Raw genomic sequence first — 8,344 nt, forward strand, 5'->3', positions numbered from 1 at the left:
TATGGGGGGGGAAAAAACATAAGGGGGGACAGGGCCCAACATGGGAGGGGGGCCAAAAACGGGGGGGAACCCCAAAAGGTGTGTGCAGGGGTCCGAAATGAGGGGGGGGATCCCTGAAATGGGGGGCGAGACACCCCAAAACCGGGGGGCTGCCATCAGGGAGGTTCCTCCCCCCATCCAAAGGTCACAGGGGGGCCCTGCCAGGCCCGGGGGCAGGCGGGTTTCGCCCAATTCCGCCCTGTGGGGGGGTGCCCGGGGGGGAGGGGCCGCCCCCCCCCCATTTTTGGGGTGATTTTCCCTGACGTGGGGCAGCGCTGGGGGCCCACGTGGCGGCTGCCCTGGGCCTGGCCCTGGCCCTGCTGGAGGACTGGGACGGCGGCTCCTTCTGGCTCCTCTTCGGCCTCTGCAGGTGGGTCGCGGGGGGAGGGGGTCTTTGTTGGGGTGTCCCCCCCTGCTTACACCTGACTGACACCCCCCATTCCCCCCCCCGCCCCGCAGTGTCCCTCCCGCTGTCACTGAGGCACTGCTGCTGGTCTCCATTCTGGGGTGCAGGAGATGAGCCCTCTTGTTATAGTTAAATTTAAAATAAATCGAGTCCGAAATAGATTCAATAAATATTTATTGAGGTAGGAAGGCAAAAGCAGCGCTGGGCGGCCGGGGAGTCGCAGCTCCACCAAAGGCTCGCAAATTCAAGCAAGCTGAGCAGCTCTTTTTATCTTCACGGAGGTCGGGTTTGGACATCTTCGGTACGCCCCTCTGTAGCTTCTTGCTTGAGGTAGTTTAGATAAAATGTTGGTCACAGAATCAGCTCAAAATAATACATTCTGATAACATTGTGGTTAAGCTTTTTGTCAAACAGGAGTTCCCATGTGGGTGTGGCAAGATAACATTGTGGACATGTCTCTTCTGGTTAAACAGGGAGTTCTCAAGACTGCCACAATGGGTTCGTTCCTCTTGCTTAACTTGTTCGATCAGCAAATCACCTTTAGTTACTTATTACACTCTGAGCCCCGGGGGGGGAGGTGTGTCGGTGTGTCGGTGTCCGTACCCGCCCCCCCCCCCCCCCCCCCGAGGGTCCCCAATATGCGCTGACCCCCCCCCCCCCCCCCCCCGGCGTGCCCCCGAACCCCCCCTACCCCCAACTTCCACCGCCGTGTTGAGAAATTAAAGGGTTTAGCGCGGGAAAGCGCCGGCGCGCCACGGCTTTGGCTCAGAAAGACGGGGCGGTGGCCCCGCTCCTCATGCAAATGAGAGCCGCGGGGCAGGCTGGGAGCGCGCGGGAGAGAGGAAGGAGGGGTTTTTTGGGATCGGGAGGGGGATGAGGGAAGGGGATGGGGGGAGACGGCGGGGGGCGTCAGGGGAGTGCGAGGGGGGCGGAGGGATGGGGGTGGGGCCGGTCGCCGTTGGGTAGGGGGTGGTGGCGGATGCCCGCCCCCGCGGGGGAGGATAAGGTAGTGTTAGCGTGGTGCAGTCTGATTGCTGTTTTGAGGTCGGTATGTGCTGAGTGCGGTATGAGGAGGTGTGGTTACATGTCCATGAGGGGAGTGGGGCTGGGCCAAGCGCGGTAGCCGGTCACCCCCGCGGAGTGTCAGGTTGTCGGTGCGGTGGGGGTCAGCGGTGTGTGCTGTGAATGGCCTCCTGTGTGTGTAACGGGGCCGTGCAGCCGGGGCGTGCACCCTCGGAGGTGCACAGGAGCTGCGTGTGTGAGGGGGCTGCGGGCATGAGGGACACTGTTTGTGCCCCATACATCCCCCACCCCATGGACATCTGCTCTGCCCCATAGGTCCCCCCTTGCCCCATACGCCCCTCCTTGTGCCCTCCACTCTCCGCACTGGGACCCCACTCGCCTGGTCTCTGGTTTCTCCCGTTTCTCCCAGTTTCCCAGTTGGCAGCTCCCAGCCCTGCAACGCGCAGCTCCCAGCCCTGCAACGCCGGGAGTCCCCCCCCCGCCCCGGGGACCCTCCGGTGCCCCCCGGGAATGATCCCCCCACAGCCAACCCCCCTGAAGACGGGAAATCTTGGAATCCTGGAATCATTTGGGTTGGAAAAGATGTTGAAGATCCTCAAAGGAGGATATTTGTGACCGTTCCTCAATAGCTACGGGGTGGGGGGCAGGAGGACGGGGCCCAGTGACAGGACAAGGGGCAACGGGGACAAACCGGGACACGGCAAACAAGGAAAATTTCGCTTGGAGGGAGATGGAGCTTGGGGACACGGTGCCTAGAGAGTGTCCTTCTCCGGGGATATCCCAACCCTGCCTGGAGCGGTCCTGGCCCACCTGCCCCGGGTGACCCTGCTGTGGTGGGGGCTGGATGATGGTCGCCGAAGGAGACGGAGGAGAGGGAAGTGGGGGGGTGAGGGCATGGGAAAGGGCCCATGGGAAGGAGGGGGACGTGGGGTTTTGGGGACCTGGGTTTTGGGGATGTGGGGTTTTGGGGACATAGGGTTTGGGGGACGTGGGTTTTTAGGGACGTGGGTTTTAGGGGCAGATTTTGATGGATATGGGGTTTTGGGGACGTGGGGTTTTAGGGACGTGGGTTTTAGGGGCAGATTTTGATGGATATGGGGTTTTGGGGACGTGGGGGTTTGGGGACATGGAATAGTGATGGATTTGGCAGTTTTGGTCCATGGTTGGCCTCGATGATGTGAAAGGTCCCTTCCGACCTGGGCAATTCTGTGGTTCTCTGGGGCGGAAGAAGCTGTTTCTGCAGCGGCCCCCGGCCAGGCAGGAGTGTGTCTCCCCTCCCCGGCGTTGGCGGGGGCTGGATGATGGTCTCCAAAGGAGATGGAGGAGAGGGAAGGGTGTGGGTGAGGGCATGGGAAAGGGTCCACGGGAAGGAGGGGGATGTGGGGTTTGGGGACGTTGGTTTTTGGGGACATGGGCTTTAGGGACATCGATTTGTTATGGATATGGGGTATTGGGGGACATGGGGTTTTGAGGGACGTGGGTCTCTGGGGACTCCTCCAATGGTTGGGCTCTCTCCAGAACCCAGATGCCATTTGTCCTTCCTCTCGTGGCGTGTCGACACCGAGGCTTCTCCCTGGGGAACGCTGGCTCCAAGGTGCCATCCCCGAGCCAGAGGTGGCGGATGGGCAGCGCCGGGGACAGGCGCGGGGCCACCACAGCCCAGGGAGAAGAGCTGCCTCGGGGACTAGCGGGAGAGACCCAGCGAACGCCGGCCCTTCCTGGCCCCCCCCCCCCCAAAAGGAGGGAATTTCCCCCCAAAATGGTGGGGAATTCCCAGGAGAGGTTGTGAGCTCAGGCGCCAGCACCGCGCGGAGCCGAGGGGCGAGTTCCAGCCCGGCTCCCATGGAGCTCTCTCCCAAGGGGGACCCGTGATGAGCCCGCGCCAGCGTTTCCGTCCTGTGCCCCCCATCTCTCCCCGGCCCCCTCCTCTCCCAAGATGGTCTGTCCCAGTTGGCCACTTCCAGCCCCCCCGGGGGCTCCTTGGAGCAGCCTTTTTGGGGCGGTTCCGACTGCAGCCAGCGCCAAACCCCGCTCCCGGACATCGGAGGAGCCCCCCGGCGGGGACGGAGCTGGGTCACAAATCCCTGGGGGATTCTCCGGGTTCCCGAGGCTCCTCCCCAACCCGCGATGCCCCAGAGAAGGGGGTGGGCTGGGGGGGGGGGCAGTTCGGGAAGGCAGGTGGCCAGGCGTGGGGCTCCGAAATGGCCTGGGAACCCCCCAGAGGGCTGAGTCCGTGGGGCAGGAGCCCAGAGGTCCGGGCCGTCCCTCCACGCTCCTCTCCTGCCCCACACCACGGGGAGAGGGGCCACGGAGGGGGGGCCACGCGCAGGCAGATGCGGAGCGAAGCTTTGCTGAAGGAGTTTATTGATGGCGAGAGGGCAACGGTCCAGGGCTCTCGGGGGTCGGGGGGGGCCATCCAGGGATGATCATCTCCTGGTGCTGCTGCGGGGGGACGGGACGAGGGTGTCACCACTGGTTCCAGTCCTGGAAGGCAGAGCCCGGCGTGAGACCCTCCCGGCGTGCGCCGGGCCAGGAGAGCGGTCGCGTCCCCCCCCGTCTCCCCACAGAGCCCTGGGGACGGAGAAGGGACCCGGAGCCCCCCACGCACCCAGGGCAGGACCTGGCTCTCCTGAGCCCCCCGGGGCACCCCCAGCCCCTCGCCCGGCGTGGCCTTACCTGGGGACGCCCCGAAACCTCCATGAGCCCCGCCCGGCCCCCGCGGGCATCCTGGGGGGCACCAGAGCCCCCCGCCCGGCCACGGCGGGGCCCCGGGCAGTCCGTGCAACCCCCCCCGGGTGCGGGAACTGGCAGGGCAACAGCTGCGTCCCGCTGGCCCGGGACACGCGTCGCCGCCGTCCCCTCGTCGTCCCGCTCCCGCGGCCCTGGTGGTCCCGGCCCCGAGGGCTCGGGGACCCCCTGGGGCCCAGGACCCTCCGTGGGGCTGGAGTGGCCGGGACGTCACTCACCTAGGCCTCGGCCGCCTCAGCCATGCGTCTCTGGCGCGCCAGCTCCAGCAGCTTCTCAGCCCGGGGGGCCTGGGGAGACGGGGGGGTCAGGGAGGCGCTGGGAAAGCCCTGGGGGGGCTGGGGGCGAGTGGGCTCCCAGTGCGGGCACTGAGGGGGAGTGGGCTCCCAGTGCAGGCACTGGGGGGGAGTGGGGCCCCAGTGCAGGTACTGGGGGGGGAGTGGGGTCCCAGTGGAAATACTGGTGGGAGGGGGTGGGTTCCCAGCGCAGATACTGGTGGGAGGGTGTGGGGTACCAGTGCAGATAGTGGGGGGCGAGTGGGGTCCCAGTGCAGGTACTGGGGGGCAAGTGGGGTCCCAGTGGAGATACTGGTGGGAGGGGGTGGGGTCCCTGTGCAGGTATTGGGGGGGCGAGTGGGGTCCCAGTGCAGATACTGGGAGGGAGTGGGGTCCCAGTGCAGACACTGGAGAGTCGAGTGGGGTCCCAGTGCAGGTACTGGGGCGCACTGGGATGCTCTGGAGCGCGGTGCCCGTGGGAGGGAGGGTCTGGGGGCAGCAGAGCTGGCTGTACCTACCGCAGCCCTCTTCACTCGCCCGAAGCCGATTCCCCCCTGTGGAGAGACCGTGGGGTCGCCCGGGTCACTGGGATGTCCCCAGCCCCGGCGAGCAACTGGGGGACCGAGCGGCCCCCCCAGTTCCGCAGACTGGGCGCCCTCCCAGCCCACCCGCCGCTTACCCCGATGCAGTAACCTCCGCTTGCTTCGAAGGCCTGGGGAGAAAGAGCGCAGCAGGGGCTGGAGGGGACCATGGTGGGGCCGGGGGGGACAACACAGGTTCCCCTCGGCCCCAAGGCTTCCCAGGAAAAGGCCTTCTGCTGCCCCCCAGCACCATCCCCCCCCAGGTTTCACCTCACACGAGGACCAGGGGTGAGGACGGAGATGAAGGGACCACGGGGAGTTCAGGAGCCCCAGAGAGGACGGGGGTGGGGGGTGGTGGGGACGCAGCGATGGGGCACGGGGGCGGTCGGCGGGACCCCCGAGGGCCGGGGCCGGGGGCTCTGGAGGGCCGGGGGGGCGTGGGACGGACAGGAGAGGGAAGGAGCCCAAGCGGAGGGGCCGTGGGGGCTCCGAGGCGGTGGCTGGTGGGGGCAGAGGGGGGAGGAGAGCGGAGGAGCACAACGAGGGGACGGCGCAGGGAGACGGTGGGGTCGGGCAGGGGCTGCAGGGACACCGCTGCCGGGGAAAGGGGGGAAGGCGAAGGGCTGAGGGGGATGAGGGGAAGAAAGACCTCGGCAGCGACGGAGAGGTGGGACACGGAGCGTGTTGCCGGGGGGAGATGGCAGCGGGGCCCAAAAGGACGGGACTCGGGGGTGCCGGGGGGGATGGGACGGATGTGGGGGCGCCGAGACGAGAGGCCAAGCCAAGGGCTTTCGTGCCCCCCGCTGCGGCGGAGCCGGCGTCCCCCAGCCCAGCCCCGGCCCGCAGCCCTGGGGACCCACCTGGGCATCCTCCGGGGTGCAGAGCAGGACGGCGAAGAGCAGGGCCAGGCTGAGCACCGCCACCTTCATCTTCCTCTTCTGTGCGGAGAGTCCCGGCTGCAGCTGGGGAAGGTGAAAGGGCAGATTTATCCCCCCCGGGACTCCTGCTCCTCCCTCCCCGCCCCGAGAGCCCCCGGGGCAAAGCTGGCCTTGGCAGAGACACCGGCCCTGGCCACCAGCCCAGCCCCGGCACAGAGTCACCTCCGTCCCGGCACCGGTCCAGCGTGGGCATGGGGCAGCTGGGCAGGGAAGGGCCCCGGCACCGGGGGGCGGCTGGAGGGGGTGGCCGGAGCCTCCCGACAGCCGGACGCCCGACAGCCGTGACCCACTGCTCCATCATGAGACCGGCCTCCAACAGCCCCTAAAGCCAGAACCCCCCAGCTCCCCGTGTCCGTCACCCCCAGACCCCCATCTCCCCACGTCCCTCACCCCCAGACCCACATCTCCCCACGTCCCTCACCCCCAGACCCACATCTCCCCACATCTCTCACCCCCAGACCCCCATCTCCCCACGTCCCTCACCCCCAGACCCCCCATCTCCCCACGTCCCTCACCCCCAGACACACATCTCCCCACATCTCTCACCCCCAGACCCCCATCTCCCCACGTCCCTCACCCCCAGACCCCCATCTCCCCGTACCCCTCACCCCCAGACCAGCCTTTCCCTCCGGGGCCCCCAGGGGTGACAGCACCCTCCAACCAGGGCTCTCAGGGCAGAAATACCTCTGCCTCGTCCCCAGCCCCTCGGGTAAAGGGGGGGCTGGAACCGGCCCCTCTTCTTCTGCACCGGGGACCCCGGGAGGAGGGAACGTGGGAGGGGGGAGGACGGCTGGGGGCAGGGGCCACGGGGCCGGCAGGAGACTGGGGCCTTCGGGCACTGGGGGACACTGGTGGGTGCTGGGCGTGGAGAGGGGAAGGCTCGGCGTGGGGGATGTGCTGGGGGGCGGCCGTGCCCAGCTCCAGCCCCCACTGTTCCCCAGGCTCCGCGGGACCCAAACCGGTGCCGTTCCCAGCCACGGCCCCCCCCGGCAGAGGGGGCTGGCCCCTGCCCTGGCCCTCGCCCCGCCGCCGCCTGGGGACACCCCGTCCCCCCACATCCCCGGGGTCCCCTGGGCAGAGCCGGCCCCGAGAGCGGGTCCCAGCGCCCCGGCCCCGGTGCAGCGCTGGCTCCGGTTCCCACTGGGGCTCGGCCACCTCTCGCCAAAGGCCCTCGTCCCCTCCGGTGTCCTCGGCCTCTGCTGGCCCTGGACGCGGCCGTTCAGAGGGACGCAACGAAGCCTCGGCTCATCCCCGGGCAGCCCCTCGGCGCTGATGGCGGGCACGGAGCCCCCCTGGTGAGAGGAGGGACGTCTGTCCCGCGGCACCTCTGACACCTGCCTGCGCCCCGCGGCACACAGGGCCCTCCAGCCCCCCCGGGGCTTCCCCAGAGCCCGCTCGGGGGCAGAACGGCGGGGGCGACAGCAGCCGGGGCGCCCTCCAGCCCCGCCAGCGGGCAGAGCCCCCTCAGGAGGGCGGTGCTGGGGGGAGCGGGGAGCAGCGGGTCCTGGGGTGCCCCAGCGCCGCGGTCCCTCCTTCCCCGGGGACAGGCCGGCGTGGCTATAATCCCTTAGACGTGAACCCTTGGCCAAGCCTGGGGCTCGGATTGGATCCAGCTGCACCTTGACTCCTCTCGGAGAAGGAGTTCGGAAAGCTGGGGGGTCCTTACCGAGCCCTGGGACCCAACGGGAGGGTCTCCCTCGCGGATCGCCTGGCCCTGGCCCCCGTGCGGTAAATAACCGGGTGCCCCTTGCCATCGAATCCCGTAAAACACTGTCGCCTTCACTGCTGGCTTTGGTAAATGGTGTTTGCTGTTCATCACTATTTCACTGCTCCTCTCTTACGAGTGAAGCTAATCCCTACGCCGGTGACGGGGCGGCGCTGGGGGAGCAGCCGGACAGCCGGGGGGGCTGCTCTCCTTGGGGGAGCCTGGGGGGGTCCGAGCAGCCAGGGTGATGGAGCTGCCTCCCCAGGGGCGCCGCGTCCTTTTCCCTCTCCTCCGCCTGCCCCGCGCTGGCCCTGGCTCTCCAGCTTGGTTTCCTTCACCCCCAGCCTGACCACCGCCACCCTGGGGGCCCTGGGCAGCCCCCTCGGGGTGCTGTGGGGTAGGGACAGCGTGGGGCTGGTTGTAAGCGGTGCGGGGCTCCGCTCCCAGCGGGGAGAGCCGCCGGGGGAAGCCGCACAAGCCAAGCCAGACCTTTTCCAGCAAGCCGGTGCCAATGGAGCTGCTCTCTGCCATCGTGACGCTCCCACAATCGGCCCCGGCTGCTCTCTTCAAGGGCGCAAGTGCCCCGAAGGGCAGAGGGAACGGCCGGGACCTCTCCCAACAGGGACAGCTTC

At 68.0% G+C, this 8,344-nt stretch overlaps 1 long non-coding RNA gene across 1 annotated transcript; it reads right to left on the minus strand.

Moving 5' to 3' along the window:
- Positions 1–3,866: 3,866 nt before the first annotated feature.
- LOC134509222 (uncharacterized) lies at positions 3,867–6,025 on the minus strand. The gene is made up of 5 exons (XR_010069258.1): positions 5,930–6,025; positions 5,168–5,200; positions 5,007–5,042; positions 4,435–4,503; positions 3,867–3,952 (listed from the first exon to the last, which is right to left on the minus strand). It is a non-coding gene; the product is annotated as an uncharacterized LOC134509222 (long non-coding RNA).
- Between the last annotated feature and the right edge of the window lie 2,319 nt (positions 6,026–8,344).

Source organism: Chroicocephalus ridibundus, unplaced genomic scaffold, assembly GCF_963924245.1.
Source record: "Chroicocephalus ridibundus unplaced genomic scaffold, bChrRid1.1 SCAFFOLD_84, whole genome shotgun sequence".
Lineage (NCBI taxonomy): Eukaryota > Metazoa > Chordata > Aves > Charadriiformes > Laridae > Chroicocephalus > Chroicocephalus ridibundus.